At 43.4% G+C, this 20,485-nt stretch overlaps 1 pseudogene; it reads right to left on the reverse strand.

Moving 5' to 3' along the window:
• Positions 1-20,485, reverse strand: part of LOC138922978 (heparan sulfate glucosamine 3-O-sulfotransferase 4-like) — a 92,441-nt pseudogene that overhangs the window by 48,526 nt on the left and 23,430 nt on the right.

Genomic DNA, 20,485 nt, shown 5'->3' on the forward strand with positions numbered 1-20,485 from the left:
TTGGGGCAAAAGGAGACAACAAGTAGGGAAAAAGGAATGGTGGAGTGAGTGGAAAAGGAAAGAAAAAATGAGGAGGGGAAGAATGACCTTATCATCACACCTCATGATCCCTGAGGGTCACTTCGAGCTCAAAATGTCCCTTCCAGACAGATTAACACCCCACATCCTGGCCATCCACTCCACCCAGCATTACCTTACCTAGGCCTCACCTCCTGGAGACTAATCAGGGCTGGGGGGAGCACAATGATACCACTGCAGCTAAGAGAACTTGGGATAGTCTTCGAGATTGAAGACAGTGTCTCCAGGAATGTTGTCAAGGAGGTTGTCCTCTCATTTGGTGCCTGCCTTCCCAGCCATGCTACATCTTACACCAAGGTTACAGTAATTTAGGGGTGTGTTAGTTACTATATAACAAATACCCCAAAAGTTAGTGGCTTAAAAAACCAAGTATTTATTAATTCATAGTTTCTGTTGGTGAGGGATCTAGGCAAGGCCTACCTGGGTTCTCTGCTCCAAGGTCTCTCACAAGGCTGCAATTAAGGTGGCAGCTGGGGCTGGGGTCTCAGCTGAAGGCTTGACTGGGGAAATACACACTTCTTTGCTCACTTCTATAGCTGCTGGCTGGATGCAGTTCCTCAAGGCCTGTTGGACAGAGAGCCTCAATTCCTGGATGGCTGTTGGCTGGAGTTGGCCGGAGGCAACCTTCAGTTCCTTGTCATGTAGGCCTCTCCAACATGGCAGCTTGCTTCATCAAAGCCAGGAGAGAGTCTGCTAGCAAGACAGAAGTCACAATCTTGTAAACTAACGAGGGAAATGATATCCCATCACCTTTCCCTTATTCTATTAGTCAGAAGCAAATCACGAGGTCCAGCTTACACTCAAGGGGAGCAGTTTATACAAGGGTGTGACTAGCAAAAGAAGGGATCTTTGAAACCTTCTTAGAACTCTTCCTAACACAAGGGTTTCTTCTTGGACATCCCACTGAGTTCACTGAAGCAAAAGTGACCAAAGGGACCAAGTGGATCCTTGTGCTCATCCATATCCACGTCATCAAAGTTAAAGCTGTTTAATGGCTAAGCGGAGTAACGTCTGGTAAGAAAAACATCAAAGAGATTGAAGCATCCAAAGAAGGAGGGAAAGGTGGCATGGAGGTAAAGGCGGTGTGGGGTCATCATGAACGGTAAAGTGAAAGGAGCCCTTAGAACCACCTGCCTCACCACTGCCAGTATTCAGACTTAGAGGGGAGGAAAAATTAGGAGCAAGACGGCTCATCCTCGCTCCGCCACCAAATCTCCACTCTGCTCTAGCTCCCCGACTATAGGCCTAAAGAAGCAACCTTCAGTTCCCATAGAGATAGCCAGGCTTACAGAGGAAGCAAACCCTACAGCTTGCAAGGTTTAACTTCTGCTCTTATTGATATATTTAATATAGCACATCCATCATTTCAAATTTGCTTCTCACAGCTTGAACATCAGAGAGAATGAATCACACAATCGATGGCAAAGCCAGTACTAGGGAATTCAGCATGTAGCTCCCATTCTGGGATGTTTTCCATGAACCCATTGCCAAAGAGCTTCTAACCAAGGGAGAGCTGGTGGCTCAAAAGGGCTGACTTACTGGCTGGGGTCACAAGACAAGTCATACCTGGTGCCCAGATATTTGCTTCTATTCAGAGAAACACTGGATGAGGCAACGAGACAGAATTTGCACACTCAGCACATCTAGGCAGTGAACTGTCCAAATGAGGTGACAGTACCACCCAGGAGTGATCCCACACTCTTGTTCTGCTTCTAGTACTGTTTTCCTTTCTCCCAGATTCCAGTTCCTATGGGAAAGCAGGACTCTTACCAAAAGAAGGAAAACGTATTAGCTGAACAGTGACTGGAGAGATGAGGAGGAATTTCTCTAGATTTCATGGGCTTGCTGCTTATACCCAGAGATCAGTGCTGTGCAGCTTGGGGGGTGTGGGGGGTGGGGGTGGGGGTCTCATTTACATGGTACTCTGTGGCACCTGAAGACTTTTCAGTGACATAGAATGTGATGGGAATGGGTTACCTGAATTTTTATACCCTCAAGCCCACACTCCAAACCTAATGTCAGGGCGAATAAAATGCATGAATTGACTGGTACCTTGATGTGGCTTGGGTATGGGAACCCCAGATCTCAGCTTCAGGCACTGTGAATTTCTCTGGTACCAGGTGCTGCCTAAGGGAATCAGCTTTCTTGAGGCAGCCTTCACATGGATTAACACTCAGAACTGTGCCCTAATCTGCAGCCACAATGAAGGGGCCCAGGCTATGAGAAGGGGCTCTTCTCTCTCTTTTTTTTTTTTTAAAAGATTGGCACCTGAGCTAACAACTGTTGCCAATCTTCTCCTTTTTTTCTCCACAAATCCCCTCAGTACATAGTTGTATATTTCAGTTGTGGGTCCCTCTAGTTGTGGCATGTGGGACGCCGCCTCAATGTGGCCTGAGGAGCAGTGCCACGTCCACACCCAGGATCCGAACCAGTGAAACCCTGGGCCGCCAATGCGGAGCGTGCGAACTTAACCACTTGGCCACGGGGCTGGCCCCGGGGCTCCTCTTGAGGCCTTTCCTCTGGAACTTCCATTGGCCCTGGATCAGAGCCTAATTTAGGCTATTTTCCTGGGGTCACAAGGACACGTTTGGTCTTCCTTAGGGAGGCCAAGTGGAAGCTCAGAGATTTGTGGAGGCTGCCTCCCTATCTCTCCCAGGAGACTCGGGGTCTGTTCCTTCCTTCTATGGGGGCCAGGAGGTAGAGAAGGAACTGAGTATTATGCAAGTTTAGCAATGCTTCACTGTGGGAGGGGGTTGGGCTGACAAGAGTAGGTAATTTTCCTTTGCAGGGATTCTTGCCCAGCTTGAGGCAACCTTCATTTGAAGCAGGATAATGCTGTTTCTACCCTCCACCTGAGGGGATTCCAGAAGGAATAAAAGTTACCTTTCCTCATTTGTCTTACAGGAAGTTCTGGGCTTCTGGGTTCAGGAGTTATTAATGGCTTTCATGTTTCCTGAACCCAAGCAGAAGTTGTGAGACACCTGTTGTACAGTCCTGTCCAGACCCTCATGTGGGAGGAGACTTTAGCTGGCTGCTCCAAGGAGAGAGGAGATAGGGGTTGACACAAGTGCTGGGGTGAGAGAAGGAGAGTTGCCTAAAGGTAGCAGTGGCTCCAAGACCCTGAGAATCAGGATGTAGAGACGAGTCCCTTAGGTGGACGGGTTCTGTGTGGAAGTCCTCTAGCAGACAGCACAATGTTTTAAGGGATGAAGTGATGATGCTGAGATGACTAATCATCAAGCCCCATCATCTTGAGAGCTGTCGCAAGACACGGCATTGCTCACACTTAGCACAGAGGCTGTGCAGCCACTGGCCTTTCAATGGGCCTGAAGGGCTTGGGCAATGAAAATCCCAGGGGCAACCAAGATGGACTCAAGATCACAGGCTCTTACCTACATATTTGATGGTGAATACTTAACTAAATAGGCAAAAAGCTCCCATTAATGACTACTATTGTATATCTTCCTACCCTTGAAAATGGGGTCTTTGAGCCAGATTTAATTTAATTTAGAAAAATTAAGTACTGCTTATTGTACTTCAATGTTGTGAAACAAATTTATGCTTTTTATGTATATTATCCCATTTAAACTTTACAATGCTTTGAAGTAGGTTTCTTTACCCTCTTTTATAGAAGGGCACGACCTGAAGGACAGAGAAGGTAATATATATTCAGAGTGCTAGCACAGAAGAGGGAGCCAGGGATGGAGAGCCCCCTTACGCTGTGAGGGATTCTTTGGATGTAAATGATGGCAAGCGCAATTCAACTGACTTTAAAAACAGGATCTGTTGACTCAGGCACCTGAAAAAGCTCTGGGAGTAAGGCTGCCCTCACGCAGGAGGATTCATATTGGGGCTCAGCTGATGTCATCAAGTTTCAGTTTCTATCCATTTCTCTGCTCTAGATTCTGGACTGGCTACCTTGTAAGTCTGTCTGGCAAGTTCGTAGCTACATCTTCCAAACTAAAAGCGCAGCTAAAAATGGGTTGTTTCTCCCACTAGTCCCTTCAAAAGTCCCACTGTGCCTTATTGTTTCCTGTTGGGTCACATGCCCATCCCTGACCAATCACTGTTGCCAAAAGCATGGACCAATCTTTTTGGCCAAGCCTGACTTCAATGCCCTCCTTTAAAGTAAGAGCGTTAGTGGTAAACAACTCCACTTCACATGGACTGAAACTGACAACGGGGTTAGATCCCCAGAGGGCAAAAGAAGGACTATTTTTAGAAGGTGAGTGAATGCTGAGTGTCAAAATAAAAACAAAAACAAAACGGATGTCTACTTCAACCCTCTCTCTCACCACCCCATTTCTGCCTTCTTGTCCAGAGTCATGCCATGGACTGAAGGTTAGAGTTAGAGGAAATGCCAATTCTGTGGACAGGAAAGGAACTCAAAGGGGAAGGAATCAATCAGAGGCCCCAACATCCATGCAGATAGACCATCCAATGATCTGATCTCTCACTGTCTGCTCCTTCTCATCTTAGAGTCCTTTACCTTCATTCCAGTTCAGTTATGGCCATATCCTAGAACTTATCACCAGCAACACTTGTGTGTTCTGAAAAAATACAGTCTGACATTCCTCCCTTTATCCTCTCAGCTTCTGCCCTCAGCATGCTAATGCCTCAACCTATTCAGGAACTACAAGCCACTCCATACTTTCCCCTGCTTACCTGACAACCTTTCTCTTCATTTCCTCCCTCTCCAAGGAAAACTTCATGGGGCATCACTTAATCCTAAACCTAAATATAGTGCTCTGCTCTAAACAGCCTACCCCCTTCTTTCATTCGTCCTGTCTAGCAAAATCCAACTCTGCCTGTTTTAGAACTGCCTTCAAATAAGGGCCTGCTTCCTCTTGGATAAAATCACACAAGTGTGTTTGTGCCCCATAAACTTCTGTTCTACATCTGTTGCTCAGCTCCACCACTGCCTCAGAATCCAGTCATTCCTCCTGTGTTACCATGTGCCAGACGCTCTTCCAAGCACTTGGGACACCCAGTGGAGGCAACAAACAGAGGCCCTGTCTCGGGGGAGCTTCTGTGATTGTTTTCTCAGTCAACTCGCTTGCCTAAGTTCTCAAAACAATTCCACTTTCCTACACCTTGTCCACACTCCTCGCTCATTGATCATATGTGCTGGACCACCAGAGGGAAACAGAGAAGTCATCAGATGGGAACTTTTCTTCATAAAAACTTCAAAACAAAACAAAACCAAAACCAAAATGAGATCCTCCATCTCTTCTTTCCTCCTTCCTTCCCACCATACTGAAAGGTTTCCCTCAATGCTTTCCTTAATCCTCCCAACCTGGGATCTGCCCACCCTTTCCAAGTCACAACACTTTCACATGTGTGGACTATCTGCCTTAATTATCTACTTTTCCAGAGGACCAAGACTACATTTACCTCATCACAGCTGGAAACACCAAGCAGAGCTCAGAATCCTCTGGAGGAATACATTGGCAATGGGAGGGATCTATGGGGAGGTCCTGCCCAGCATGCTCTGGGGCGGGGCCACGTCCAGGGGCAGGGCCTGAGAGACTCCGAGAGCCTGTTTGGCTTCTTGAGGGCGACGGCACTAGCAACACGGCCAGACATCTCACCTCAGGCTTCTGGAAGATATGAGTTGAGATTTAATTCAAAGACAGGTTCTGAGGAAGGTTTCTGGATGCCTGAGTGACCTTCCCCACTGCCCAGCCTGAAGGATCCTTTCCTCCATCTGCCATTTCCATTACGGTGGGCAGGCCCTCACAGCCCCTGGGCCCCCAAACTCTCACTCCAGGCCCAGCCTGAGAAGGCGCTCAGAGGCCTGGGGGCGGGCTGTGCCTGCCCAACACCACCCCCTTTGACGATGGTACTCTTAGGAACTCCACCAAGGTGAGAATAGTAATAAATAGAGTAACAACATTGACAACTGTTAAGGCTTCACCTTACACTGGCTGCCTGGCCTTGCACAAGTAGCCTGAGTCTCAGATCTCATCTATTATGTGCAGATACTGACGTGTACTGATAGGGTTGGTCCTCGGAACTGGAATGAATGAGTAAAGAGTTTTGAACAGTGTTTACCTAACACTAGAAGTTTAATATGTGCTACCCATTATTATCACTCATTTAAAATGCTAGGCCTCCTCTTTATTATTTTAGAAGTATCAATTTACCACTCATTCATTCTTCCTTCCTTCAGAATGAATTTATTTAGTACCTAACATGTGCCAGACACTATGCCAGGCTCTGGAATACAATGGTAAGCAAAAAGGTAGAGTCTCTGCCTTCATGGATCTTACAGTCTAGAGGGGAGATCAGGCAGAAATCAATCATACAAGATTGTGTAAATGTCCCATGTTACATTCTATGAAGGGTTCATGAGCTGGTTGTCGGTGCCAAGGGAGTTTAAAACATGGGGATTTGGCCTAACCAAGGAGAAGAGTGTCTTCCTCACCCACCCCTCAGGAGCTGATAAGGCTTAAGAGGTAAAAGGTGAGTAGGAGACAACTTGGCAAAGCAGGGAGGGAGAAGTGTTCCAGGCAGAGGAATCTGGGTGATGAGAGCAGGGAGAGTGAGGAGGGAGGAACGTGATGCAGCAAGAAGAGGGAAAAGCGTGGGAGGCACCGATTAAGCAGAGTTCTCTGGGCCAAATGAACTAGTTAAGTCTTTGGAGCAATGGGGAGCCAGGGGAAATTTTTAAGTTAGGATTTCTTTATATGTGTAGGGTATTCAGATTTTAGTTGTATTATTTGAGTTTCCAAAAGATTACTGTGAATTAATACTGTGAATTAATGAATTACAGTGATTTAATGTGAAGAATGCTTTGGATGGGGTAAACAGGATGTGAGAGACCAGTGAGAAGGCCACTGCAGTAATCTACGAGAGAAATGATGTCAGCATGGACCACAATGGTGGTGACCAAAGTGGAGTAACGTGGACGGATGTGAGTGGCATGACTTCATTAATTCTAATAAGACGGAACATTTTTCCTTTTGTTTCGCTCCAGTGCCCAAGAGGTACAGGTTGGTGCAAGATGTGGGGTCTTTTATAGAGTTGGACAAGTCAGCAGACACGAAACATTTGAAAAGGCTGCTTGAACTGCTGACTAGCCAAAATCAAAGAGGAAGTTGACCTTCAACCCTTTGTTTTATTCCAGCTGCAGAAGTCATTTTCAGTTACTCTCTGACTCAAGTAAACACCACTCCCTGTCACCTTATCCCTTTGAGGGTTGGTTCACTTCTACATTTTCACTGGGACATGATTCTCACCGACAGTAGAAAGTTCGGCACCCAGACCTGCAGATGTGAAGACACTTGCTCCTCTCTCGAACTATTAGTACTGCTGGGAAACACGTCCCAGTGCCAAACTGTCCTGGTCCTGAAATGACCCTGTTATTTGGGGAGGTAGTAAAGGAAATTACATGTGTTAAACCCCGAGCGGCACTCTCTTTGGACATCGAAAGGTGTAAATGATAAAATACTTACTAGACTTAAAGACCAGGGAGTAAACGGGGGGCTGGATGCTGCCCAGACTCTGTGTGTCAGCAAAACATATCTGAGCTCAGCGAAGTAATCCAGGACCAAGTGTTTTCCTCAGTGGAATAATTAGACAACAGAGGTGGGCAATTTAGAAAAGATAACTTCTTCTGTCCCTGCTTTAGAATTTCTATTACAAACAAAACCCAAGCCTTAGCAAGATTTAAGAGCATGGGACAAAGACGGCTAGATGTTGAACTGCTGGGAGTGGAGCCCACGTTTTATTTATCTTTGTATCCAAGCACATCCGCAGTGCTTGCCACAAGGCAGATACTCAGTGAATGTTGGGTGGATCAAGGATTCCTCTGTCTTTTCATGGGGTATTTATATGGTATGGGAATTCAGTCATTTTTTGCCCCACTAGGTAGAGATGGATGCTTTCTGTTCTCCATGTTTACTTTGAACACCATTTAGCTACAGGGATGTTCTAAAATGAAATAATAAGGAAACCAGCTTTAATACGATTTTATATATACAGACAGATACACTTTCTGACCACGTGCAGATATGAATGCTCTCCCTGGAAGATGCTTTTGTAACCTAAATTGCACTAGAATGAGGTTAGAGATGGGGAAGAAAGGGAAAGTAAGGCAAAACTCACAGCTTAATTTCTAGACAGGATTGCTGCTTTAAAAATGAATTTCAGGTGCTTCTTGGCATACTTGGCCCAAGCACTGGAGATTTAACAGTGATTTGTGATTTGGTGTGACCCAGAACATGGCCCAATGGTCCTCTATCCTTTGAAGCCGTCAGTCTGTTTTCTTGATTGCTGTTCTGGACTTTCTCACCGTCACTAACCATCAGGGCCCCCTTGCTTCTGCTCTGTCCTAGTGGAACAGTCCCTTGACCTTCATTCTCCCACTACTCTAGTCTCGACTTCTCCTTGTTGCCAGATTACTCTATTATTGCTTCTCAAATTGTGGTTCCCAGACCAGCAGCATTAGCATTGCCTGGGAACTTATTAGAAATGCAGATTCTCGGGCCTCACTCTGGACCTACTCAAGAAGAAACTTTGATGTGGGGCCCAGCAATTTTAACAAGCAAGGTAATCTCCAAGGTGAGAACCACTGCTGTACGTAAAGCTCAGTTCTGAGCATATCACCCCTTTGCCCAATACCCTTTATTGCTTTCCTGCCGACAACCACATGAGAGTGTGTGTGTGTGTGTGTGTGTGTGTGTGTGTCTCTGTGCGCGCCCTTCTATCCAAGGCCTCTGCAATCAAGCACCAGCTCAGGTGTCCCCACGCAGGGAGGTGTGTTCCACAGTCATCCTAATGGGTCACCTGCTCTTCCCTCTGCTCTCCTGCCGCCTCTCTCTGTTAATGTTGGGTCCTCTGCTATAAATACCCACCTCCTCCCTCTCCTTGGAGAAACCTTACTCATTCTTTAAGGCTCACTTAAAAATTAATATTTATCTAAGGAATCCATACCTGTGCCTTTAAAACCAAATAGTACTGAAGGCTTTATAAAGAACCACGGCAGGCCCTCCCCCACCTCACAACCCCAATCCTTCCTATCCCCCCAGTTCCATTCCCCATGGAAACCACTTGAGCCGTTTCTATCACAGTTGTTCTGGTGTTTACCTCTATTTATATAACTAATACGCAAATACTTGTATTTAAAAGTAATTTTAAAATATTAGACACTAACTTCTTGCCGTGGTAGATAAAATTTGAGTAAGTAAAATTGCAGGTGGATGAAATTTGGTCGACACCCCATTCCCCTCTTCACTCTTCTCAATCTTTCCTCACTTAAATCTTTATTCATGCAAAGTTCATCTTGGCATGGAAGGTGACTCCTTTCCTGGAACGTGTTCAGAGACTGCTCCTCCCCTGCTCCCACAGAGCTGTGTATCTCTCTTAGTGCACTGTCCCCCTTGCCCTTCCACGTTTGTATGTATGTGTCTCCCATTCCCACCAGCTTGTAAGAGCCAGAAAAGTCTAATCCGTCTTTTACTTTCCCAGAATCCTCCCAGGGCAAAGCACAGGGCCTGGGATATAGCACACACTGAGCAAACGTGGCCAATTTAACCGTAAAGTAAAATATCTGCCTGACCTTTGAAGCTTGCTGGTGTGACAGCAGTACTTGGAATGAGTCTTCCCGTTCCAATGTGGTTTTCCAACATTATTGTGGGAAATAGTAAACTGGAGTCAGGAGACTTGAGCCACACCACCTTCTTGGTGACTTCTTTTAAGACCTTGGGGAAGGCACTTAATGGTTTTGCTTCCGTTTTTTCATCTATAAAGTGGCAACAATAATATCTATGGACAGAGTTGTAGGGAGGACCAAATACAACAGCACAGGTTATCAGGTATAAGGCGTTACATTGATTCCTTATGTTTAAAACAAAAAGGCAAACCATTTTCTGGTAGCACATAGGGCTATAATGAACATTAAAACCAACCTTTAAATAGAAAACTTTATTTTTAGATGATCCAGGGGGTCTTTCTTCCAAGATCAGCCTAAGATTTTTTCGGAGGAAACTGTATTCTCATTGTCCTGAAATTTGAAGCAAGAAAACTCAATCGTTTAAGACCATTTGCCTATTCTTACTTGTTGATGAGAAATCACGACTACTGCCACCCTTTTAGCCTCTGAAGGAATTGTAAGCTTTGTCTTGATTTGATGGCTCAAAAATAAAATCTACCAAAGGTACGTTTTCTAAGCCTCGTCTGGCTCTACCCATTAGAAAAGTGTGAGCTACTGTTCTATCAAAACTAATTATATTTTAAATCTACAACCAAGTCTCAATTACCAAGGTTAATGGGACTACATACATACATAATTCTCTCTTACATTTATCCAGTGTTTTTAACTTCTTCAAAGCACTTTTCACTGTACTGCATATATAAAACAGATGCATTTTTTTAAATCCACAAATAAGGTAAAAAATAAATCTTCAGATCAATAATTTCAACTTTGTACCTGTCAAAAGCTATTAGAACTTGCAAAATTGTCTAATAGGACTTTCATTGCCCTACTCTCCTCTCGACCCCTCTCAACTAAGGCCAGAAAAGACCGAAAGATCTGGAGGAATCTCCAGAGGAGAGGAAGCCAGAGAGGGAAGGAAGCCAAGGACCTGGGCCATCCACAGCCTGGATCATTAGCTCCAGCGTAATTGAGAATAACTGACTGTATGTGTGACTATGGCCAGAAAATCCAGAAAGAGATAAAAAGGCAAAGAAAATGACGTGTGAGTAACAGTATTTACAGGGTCTGTCTTTGTCATTCTCTCAACAAGCATTACTGAGTGCCTACTGTAATGACAGGTGCTTTCAACAAAGAGGATGGACACAGCATGAACAACCCAGGCAAGACTGCTATTTTCATAGTGATGACCTTCCTGAATGGTGCAGACAGACAACAAACACAAAGACACACAACTTCACATAAACGAGATAACTTCAGGTGGCACTAAGCTCTGTGGAGTCCATAAACACAGGAATGTGATAGAGCCTTGGGGAAGGGATGCTGTTGTAGATAAGGTTGCCAGGGAAGGCCTCAGGGTATCGGAGCTGCAATCTGTGAGAAGAGCCCACCCTGTGCAGGTCTGCAAACCAGATGATGGAATGAGTGAACTCGCCAAGTATGCTAGAGGGAGAGGGGTCCAGGCCAGTTTCAAGGGGTTCCAGGAAAGTCACTGTTCTGTGGTTATTCACTTTGTGTCCTTTTAGGGATATTACTAAAACCTCTCCAGGACCCCGGATTTATTGCCTCTACAATGCGGGTTGCTAACACTGATCACCTGGACAGGGGAGCGCTGAGAAATAATGGGTAAACAATTGTGAGGAGCCACATAAATGCTAAATAATGCTCATGGTAATAAGCTTTTATTAAAGTCAGCACCTTGATAGGCAGCTCACAATCGGATACCTTGGCAAATGTGTAAATTGACGTGGCTGCTCCCTGTGCACACCAGCACCATCCTTTAAAACAGAAAAAAATAAATGAGCCTATGGTCATGATATTCGAAGTAGTTAGTGATCAAACAACTGTCTGGAGAGAAAGCTGGTGTGTGAAGTGTACAATGGGAGCAGGAAGATAACGGCACATCACAGCCCAGCTCACGCAGAGGATAACTCATGAATTGACTGGATGCTTGCTGGTGCACACACCATCCGCTCCAGGGTGGTACTCTAACCCCGTCAGGACTAGGTGCTGCCACCAAAAGGCCCAGCAGACAGGAAGGGGAGTGAGAAGGAGCCAGAACAGAAGCATCTCTGGCAGCAGCCCTCTCTGGCCCTCTTGGCCTTGGAAAGCCACCCCTGGGGGAGGAATGAGCAGCCAGCACCAAGGGCCCTACCTTGGAAGGGCACCAAGGAAGTGGTGGGGGGTGTGAGGGAGGAGGGATGAGCATTGCATTTCTCCCTACGAGAATGAAATATGCCAACGCCAGGAGAGACTTCAGTTGTCGTTATAACTGAGCCTCCCCACACAGAGATATGAGTCCACCCCTTAGAAGCAAATCTTCCTCCCCCAAAACCTCCCCCCAAAATATAACATTAACATCACAAAAAATGAATTCTTTTTTGTGGGTCCTACCATCTCTTTGATATAAATACACAAGTGCCTAAACATTCTTTCCCATCTCCCATCCCACATCGGCAATCAGATTGTGACACACACACACACACACACAAGCACATGCTCACACAAATACCACACACACCCAATTCCTTTGTTAAGCCCTGGCTCAGCTATTATAAGGTACCTGTGGAGTGTAGGTCACATAGTAGAAAAGTTTAAATTACTGTTGCTTCTACTCTGAAAAGCAGACAGGAAGAAAAGACAATAAAAAAGAAAACACTTATTTTAAGGCTGATACTAAACACTCTACTCCACGTTCACTGAGGTCAATTTCCCACCGTGGGATGGGGAGAATCGAGATGATCTCTGAGGTGCTATGAACCCACAGTGCAGACTTCACGTTTTGAGGCTTGACTAGAAACGACGGGGACGTGAAAAAGAACATGGCGAGATAATCCTAGTCTTCAGGAAATTATGGTTTAAACTGGGCTGGAGAAAGACCAAGATCCTCAAAAAAATCTAATTGATTTTAACCAAATGGAGTAATTTTAAAATGTTAAATACACTGGGATATCATATTAAAAGTATTCTGGGAGAGCATGCCGCATGGGACGTGGTAAGTGCTGAATTTCCTGCTGCTAAGGGAGGCATTCCTATCTGCCAGTGTCTCATGCTGCTCAGACCTGAACCATTCATTTAGGTAGACCATTTGTCCAAGTGCGTCATTTCCCAAAATAGCCAATGGAGGACTCCAGGGAGAACTGTCCTGAGGAGATGTGGTCATCCTCAAGGCCAAATCAGTCTAGACTAAGATGGTTCTTAGCAAGACTGCCCAAAGGGCTTCTAGACTTTGTTTGGTAAGTGTTGTTAATGCCTTGGTAACAATGGACTGTTGATAAGGTGGGAGATAATGTCAGAAGGAAGGAAGGTATCCGCTCACATCTTTTGCTTTTAACTTAAGCTAACCCATAAAATCCATTATCAAACCCCAAGGAATGCTCCCAATTATTGTCTTGGACCCTTCATTTCGCTTTGCTTTGTCTTTTTTTTTTTTTTTTCAACTCTCTATTTCTGTTTTTACCTGGCACTGACTCGCTTGACTCCTCTTCTCCTCTCAGCTTCTGGCTCTGTGCTCCCCCTTTAGACTTGATGAGTAATTTTGGTTTTCCTGCTTTTCACCTTTGGCACCCCTTCAAAAATGGGTTAGGTTTATCTTCTGGCTCTTTCTACTTCTGACTGCTTGGAAGTTTGGATCATACTTAGCCAAGTTTTGATCCCAGGACCTTTCCCTGGCTTTGACCTGTCTCAGTGGCATCTGTGCTGGGCTTGACTCCTCCAGGTGAGGGCGTCGGCAAGAGGGAGGATCAAGCAAAGATCAAGCAAGGAAACAGGAAGAATACCTGGCTCAGCTTAAACTGTGCAGGGCACTGAGGCCTTGCTGGCCGTCCAGTCTCTGCCTCCTTCTTCCTCTGCTGCTTTCATTCCCTCCCGTCTCTGACTTTCAATTTTTATTAAGTTTCCACCTTCTGACTGCTCAATCCTCTTCTAGCATCCCTTTGTAAGATTGAAATGGGAGTGGGAGTGATATCCATTAGCCAAAATAAGTTCCATAGCTGGGAGAAACTGCTGAATCTCTGGTGTCTTTATAGCACTTATCAAATCCCAATTAACCATCTTAGTTGGCAAACTGCTCTGGCTTCCCAGGCAGTCAGCTGGTAGGTGAGTCAATAAATATCTGTCAGATGGATGGATGCACACTCACTAGTTGTGTAGCATGGCATCAGGTACTTTAAATAATACAAAGTATAAGACTTCATCCTTGGCTGAAGAAGGACATCTTCTCACGGCCATTCACAAAAGGACTGTTTGGAAACATCACCAAGCGCTAGACCAGCTTCGCTACTTCTTCTAGAAAACAAGAAGAAATCTCTTGTTTCAAGAGATGTTTGTGTCATCTCTTAATGCACAACTGGCTTCATGTGGGCAAAAGGGAACATGAGCAAAGCCCTGGTTAAAGCATAACAGACACCCTTGGGCTAATGAACTGTCGAAGGTAGTAGTGTCAGCGGATTTTCTACATAACTGCTTTGTAAACAGCAACACGCATAAACCATAAACAAGGAGAATGAAGTGAGCACCCACAGACCCACCACTCATGTCAAATCATACAATGTTGATATCACCCCAGAAGCCTCCACTCTCCTGTCTGATAATCTTTCACTTACTTTTCTTTATAATTTCATCACCTTTATAGACTCCCATAAAACATTTAGTTATATCCAGTTTGGGGATCAAAATAGATGAAAAAACAACAATTGCAGGTGCATTCAACATTGGACATGAAAAAGAAAACTGGTTTTTTAATAAGATACTTCAAGTGTACACTTTCCGTAGGTGATCAAGACATTTACTCTTTCGTCCATTTTTATGTTTGCTGACTGCCAATCACTCTACTCCTTAATACTTCAAAGGTATTTTTCCCAAAGCTGCCTTTTGTCTTACACTAATGCTTTCCCGGACTCAAGTGAATTTTGAAGGAGACTGAGCTCATCATGATGAAATGGATGTTGACATTCCATAACCATCACTGTAATTATTCCTAATTTGTACTTTGCTTCAAAAACTCTCTTCCCTTGCCCCCTAAAGTCTGTACTTTCAGAATAGCATCTACAGCTTTAATTATACCTGACAATAAACTACTCTCACCACAAAATCTTGTTAATCACGGTGTACGTTACTATCTTCAAGTATCCTGTTTTTTTAAAACTGCATTTATATCAGGTTCCCAAAGAGTTACAATATTAGCAATGAATGTTTTAACTGTTTCTGTAATTACCGTTTGTAATTACTACAAATCAAAGTTGTACAAACTTTGGATTGGAGGCTGGTTGAATTATCTACCAAACTGGGGTGAATGGTCTTTTAATCAACTGTATACTGAACAAATCTACCGAGTAAAAACTGAGATGGAATTTGAGTGACTTGGTGTCCATCGAGAATCAAATCTGATGCTGTAGTGTTAACAAGGGACTTCAGGTCCAGAATGATTCTGTTAATCACACGTCTTCCAAATTAGTCAGTTAATGTTGTGGGTCCTGATGAGACAGGATTTAGGAAGGCAGAGAGCGGCGGGGAATGCTCCTGGTGATAGGATCCTTAGAGCAAAGGACAGAAGACAAAAGGAGAAGGCTGTATTCATGAGAAGTGAGCTGGACCATAAGCGCTATAATTAGAAGCTTATAATGTCACCACACTGCTTTCTGTAATGTAATATTTTTGTTGTCTGTTATTTTCCTTGATTCAGGTTTTGTATTTTTCATGATGTAATAGTGAGATCTAGTCTCATTTTTCTGTGTATTTGGATACACTGAGTAGAGTGCTCTGGCTGAGTAAAGAGTTTCACATATGGGAGACTTGAGAAACAAGAGTGGCAAGGAAAGTTAGGTCAGATTATGAAAATTCTTAAAATGTTTATATTGGACTTAATCCTTCAGAAGTCATTTAGTGTTCTCTTTTCTTTTTTTGTAATTGAGAGCACCAGGAGGAAAGGAGTGTTTTTGATGATCTATTTTATTTTGTTTCTTTCTCTTTTCTTGGAGGAAGATTGGCCCTGAGCTAACATCCGTGCCCATCTTCCTCCATTTCATCCGTGGCTCGCCTGCCACAGCATGGCCTGATCAGCAGTGTATAGGTCTGTGCCAGAATGGGAACCTACAAACCCCAGGCCGCCAAAGAGGAGCACACAAACTTAACCACTACACCACCGGGCTGGCCCCATTTTTGATGATTTCTAAGGGGTAAAAACTAGGCAGGGAGATTAGGTAAGATGATATAGCAAAAATTCAGGCATTAAGAAATAAGGTTAGACTAGGCTGGCGATGGCGGCCATGGATTGGAAAGGAAGGAAGGATGGATGCAGCATCATAAGGGAAAAATTTGCTTCTTTCCCTTTGTCTTTTCAGCCATTTGGGCTTAACGGTGTTCAGTGCTCCTGATTTATTTCCCTTCCCATTTATATTTTCCTTCTTCCCTCGATAATCTACTTTTGCTTTCCCATTTTTCCCTCTCTTCTCTCCTTTGCTTGCATTCTTATCACCTTCCCTGATAGGACGATGACTGAATCGGGCAGGTAGGCATGAAATGGGAGATCTGAGTAGAAACTAACTATAAGATTTACTAATTAGAGTATGTTGCTGCTTAACACATTTTTTTTAACCTTTCATCTGCAGTTAAAAAGAAGAAAAGAAAGGTGAGGAGGCAAAAAAGGAGTAGAGAGGAAAAGGGAGAGACTCATTTATCCATTCATTCAAGAAGTGCTGTGTTTCCAGAGAAAGAGAGAGTGCCAAAGAGATAGAGAAAACACCACACAATAATTTGTGTTATTGTAGTTGTATCATCTATTTCCCCTTCTAACTCAGTTGGGTAAAGTAGAGATGCCAGATGGGAGGCTAAAGACTAAGGTGAGATGGGCAGTCTCCCTCCCTCCCTTATTGCCTGCTGCTTCTCATATCAAAAGATGGAGTCTACATCCCTCCCCCTAGGCCTCAGTGACTGGCTCAACCAATAGGATGCTGTGGAGGTGACTTTCTGGGACTTCTGAGGCTAGGCTGTAAGAAGCCTGGTCTTTTGGAATATATCCTCTTGGGATGCTTTCTTTTGGAACCCAGCCACCACTTTGAGAGATGCCCAAGTCACATGAAGAGGCCACATGCAGGCCCTCCAGTTGGCAGCCCCGAATAAGATAACAGCCAGCATCCTCAGCAAACACAGAAATGAACCATCTTGACATCCAGCACAATAGAGGCAAAGAGGATTTCAGCCCAAGCTGACATCTGACTGTACTTCCTAGGAGACCCCAAGCAAGAACTGCCCAGCGAATCCCAGCCAATCCACAGAACAATAAGAGACAAGAATAAGTTACTGTTTCAAGCTACTCTACTTTGTTGTGGTTTGTTATACAGCAATAGATAACTTTTTTCATCCTTACACGAGACACAAAGAATATCGAAAGTTTGAAGATTCATGATGCCACCCGGAATGCATGTATATTTTTTACGTATTTTTTTCCTTTTAAAGGTCACTTTCTTATTCATTAGCCTTGAAATTGGAATTTGAATTGACCTTGATCAGAAATCCTAAGAAATGCTTAAGCAAATATTTTAAGCACTATCATATTTTGAGTACTAGTTCAGGATAAAGTGGTATTGATGTGACAAGAATAATGGATGTGTAATTAGAAGATGGAGTTTAAGTCCTAGTTCTGTCATTTATTACTGTGTGGCCTACAACAAGTTATTTCACATTTCTGCTTCCTAGTTTCCAATGCTATAATGTAATCGAAGGTATTTAGTGATGCATGACAAAACACAAACATTCAGTGAATTTCCATTTCTTTCCTTCCTATGAAAGTCCTGTACTCATAAGTGCAACCATATCAGAGCCTATCATACTGCTTCCTAAAACTAAATATTTTTATTATGTATCAAATGTTTCCCTTGATAACTATTGCATAAGCTTCCATAGTGTTGCCTTTACTAGTGTGATCTGCCTCACTTTTCCTGTGGGATAGTTTATTTAATAGATTTTGGGGACTCATCCTGTTGCTGGATTCTTACAAAGACTCTTTTGTGATAACCTTCTTTGGTTTTCAAGGACATGACCCTGTTTCTCGAGTGTGGTTCCCTACTGTAGCATAAATGTTAACAAGTTAAATGCATATCACATAAGAATTTTAATTGTTCATCATATGTTTATGTATTGAAATATAGAGTCGAATTGATATAATTGGTAACATTACCCATTTGCTTTGATTTGAGATGTCAAGTGATTGAAAAAATTTTTAATTCAGAATTGAATTACCTTGCTTATTTGAATTTATCATTTTTGCGTAATTAGGATGAACTAATTTTTTTTTTATTAATGTTATGATAGATTACAACCTTGTGAGATTTCAGTTGTACATTTTTGTTAGTCACGTTGTGGGTACACCACTTCCCCCTCTGTGCCCTCCCCCCACGCCCCCTTTTCCCTGGTAACCACCGATCAGATCTCCTTATCAATATACTAACTTCCAACTATGAGTGGAGTCATATAGAGTTAGGATGAACTAATTTAATTTGCAGTTATCCTTAAATGACTTAACTGATGTCTGCTGAGGTTCTCAAGGCCACAGGATTATGGAGTCATGCTGAACATCACTCTGTCTCTTAGGGTTGGAAGTACAAGTGCACCTTGTGAAGCCTGGAGACAGAAGTTACAAGCTTGATTTTTTCTCCATTAATGTTCTTTTTCTGTTTTGTCCCCCTCACCTCACTCTAGGCTGCGTCATGTTTCCCAGAAGGACCACATATTGCATTTGGAGGTGGTCCTCCTTTTCCAACTTTGTTCTGATTTTATGTCATTTTTACTTGGTGTTGAGCTCACATCTCAGTTCTGCAAAGGAAAGCTGGTTATTTATCTGGTAACTTGTGGTTGGAATCCCCAAGAGAGTGCTCTTTATAGAGACTGAGGGTCCTTTAGCAAATATTGCTTTTTGATGATGCATTTTAATAAGCCTTTTAAAAATCTGGATACCAGACTACCGGCTAGGGTACCTGGAAGCAATAATTTTAAAATAGTGCTTTTCAAACTGCAGGTCCTGACCAACTAGTGGATTATGAAATAATTCTAGAGAGTGTGACAAGCACTTAAAAAACAATGAAACAAAATGGAATAGATAATATTAGAGTGTATTACACGTAAAAAGGTAAGAACAGTTTCATAAAATTTTTATATTCCTTTGGTGTGTGTGCGTATATACTGATTTACGATAAAAAATAATTTATAGATTTATTTTGTGAGTTGCCATCAAAAGAATTTGAAAGTCACTGCCATGGATTTAAAGTTATCTGAAACACAGTTTTGTAATATAGCAGTTTGAAATGAAGCCCCAACAATATATGTAACAAATAAAAGCGTAGATAGGTTTTAGCTGCAAATTTTAAAGGGATTGGCAAGTTACTTTTCCTGAGAAGTCTAGCCCTGGGATGACTGGGTATTTTCCAAAGGGCCAGGAACCAGTTATCCCAATAAACGGTAGGGGCCTAAATGCTCTCTCCCTGGGAGGCTCTGAGGTAACGTTCCTCATCTCACTTGTAATGCTGCTGTTGACTTGCTGCAGTGGCTGTTGGAAGTACTGCGTCTTCCCTAACCAGATCAGAAGGACCCAGTTTTCCCAAAGTCTTGGTCTGCCAGAAAGATGGCATTGCACTTCTCCCCGATTTGTGGGACCTGCACCCAGCTTGGAGAGCTGGAAAACTCCAGCCCTTAACTCCCCTCTTTGCTAGGGAACCACGTTTTCCTTCCCACTGGGTCCTTGGAAGATGGGAAGCGGCAGTAAGGTTACTTGTGTTTTATCCACACCACGTGCGTCTGTGTTTTTGTGTGAAGGCTGACTCATGTGGAGGAAAGTTCTATGCCTAGAATTATAAAATTAATGCTAATCAGAGTAATGCAGCATGCCACTTCCAATCTGCTAATGAGCTTTGGGGAGAGATGGCACATCTTCCTGCAGCTGATGGATGCCCCTTTTAGAGGATCTACGACATCCTCCCCAGGTCTTCACTCAGCTGGGCTCACACACTTCAGAACAAAAGAATCCTCAGGGCAGGATGGGACCCCTTGCTTTTTGGTTCTTGTCCCTTGAATCAGTCTACTCTCTGTGCCACTAAAATGGCTGCCTATTAAACTCATCAGTGGAATCTGCCATACTGTGTCACTTAAACTTTTTCCATCTGCTTATGGTTTTTACTTGTTTTTCATAGAAAGCCCTGACCTAAATCTCTACTCTTCTTTTATAATGCTTTCATTTTGACCTTACTACTGCTGAAAGTCAACCAAACTCATTCATCACTGTCCCTCCCCCCAATCTCCATGAACATTATCCTGTTATCCAGGTTTTTAACATCCACTCAAGAGATTGTCAACAAAAATGGACTAAACCTTTACATGGAACTTCTTTACCCCCACATGGGACATTTTCAAGAATAGGAGCTTTCAGATGAATTAGCAATGTAGATAAATTTGTTACCAACACTAGAATCTCATTCTAAAATATTTTCTACAGCTCAAAACATGGCATAAGGCAGATTCCTATTTAAGAGAAAGGGCCTTCTTTTAAGTTGTCTTGAAGATTCTGAGACTGTCCTTACGAGCAGTGCTATGAGAGGATATGAGGCACAATCTCAGTCACCCCAAGAGTTAATTTAAATGGAGAAAGTGAGATGGTTTCCCAAAACATTGGAATTGATTTTTCCCTGAGTCTCTCCATAGTTGTAGATTCTGATAATCACAGAATATAGAGAAGGAAGAAACTTGGTGTTCCTTCTAACTGCC

Source organism: Equus caballus, unplaced genomic scaffold, assembly GCF_041296265.1.
Source record: "Equus caballus isolate H_3958 breed thoroughbred unplaced genomic scaffold, TB-T2T haplotype2-0000437, whole genome shotgun sequence".
NCBI lineage: Eukaryota > Metazoa > Chordata > Mammalia > Perissodactyla > Equidae > Equus > Equus caballus.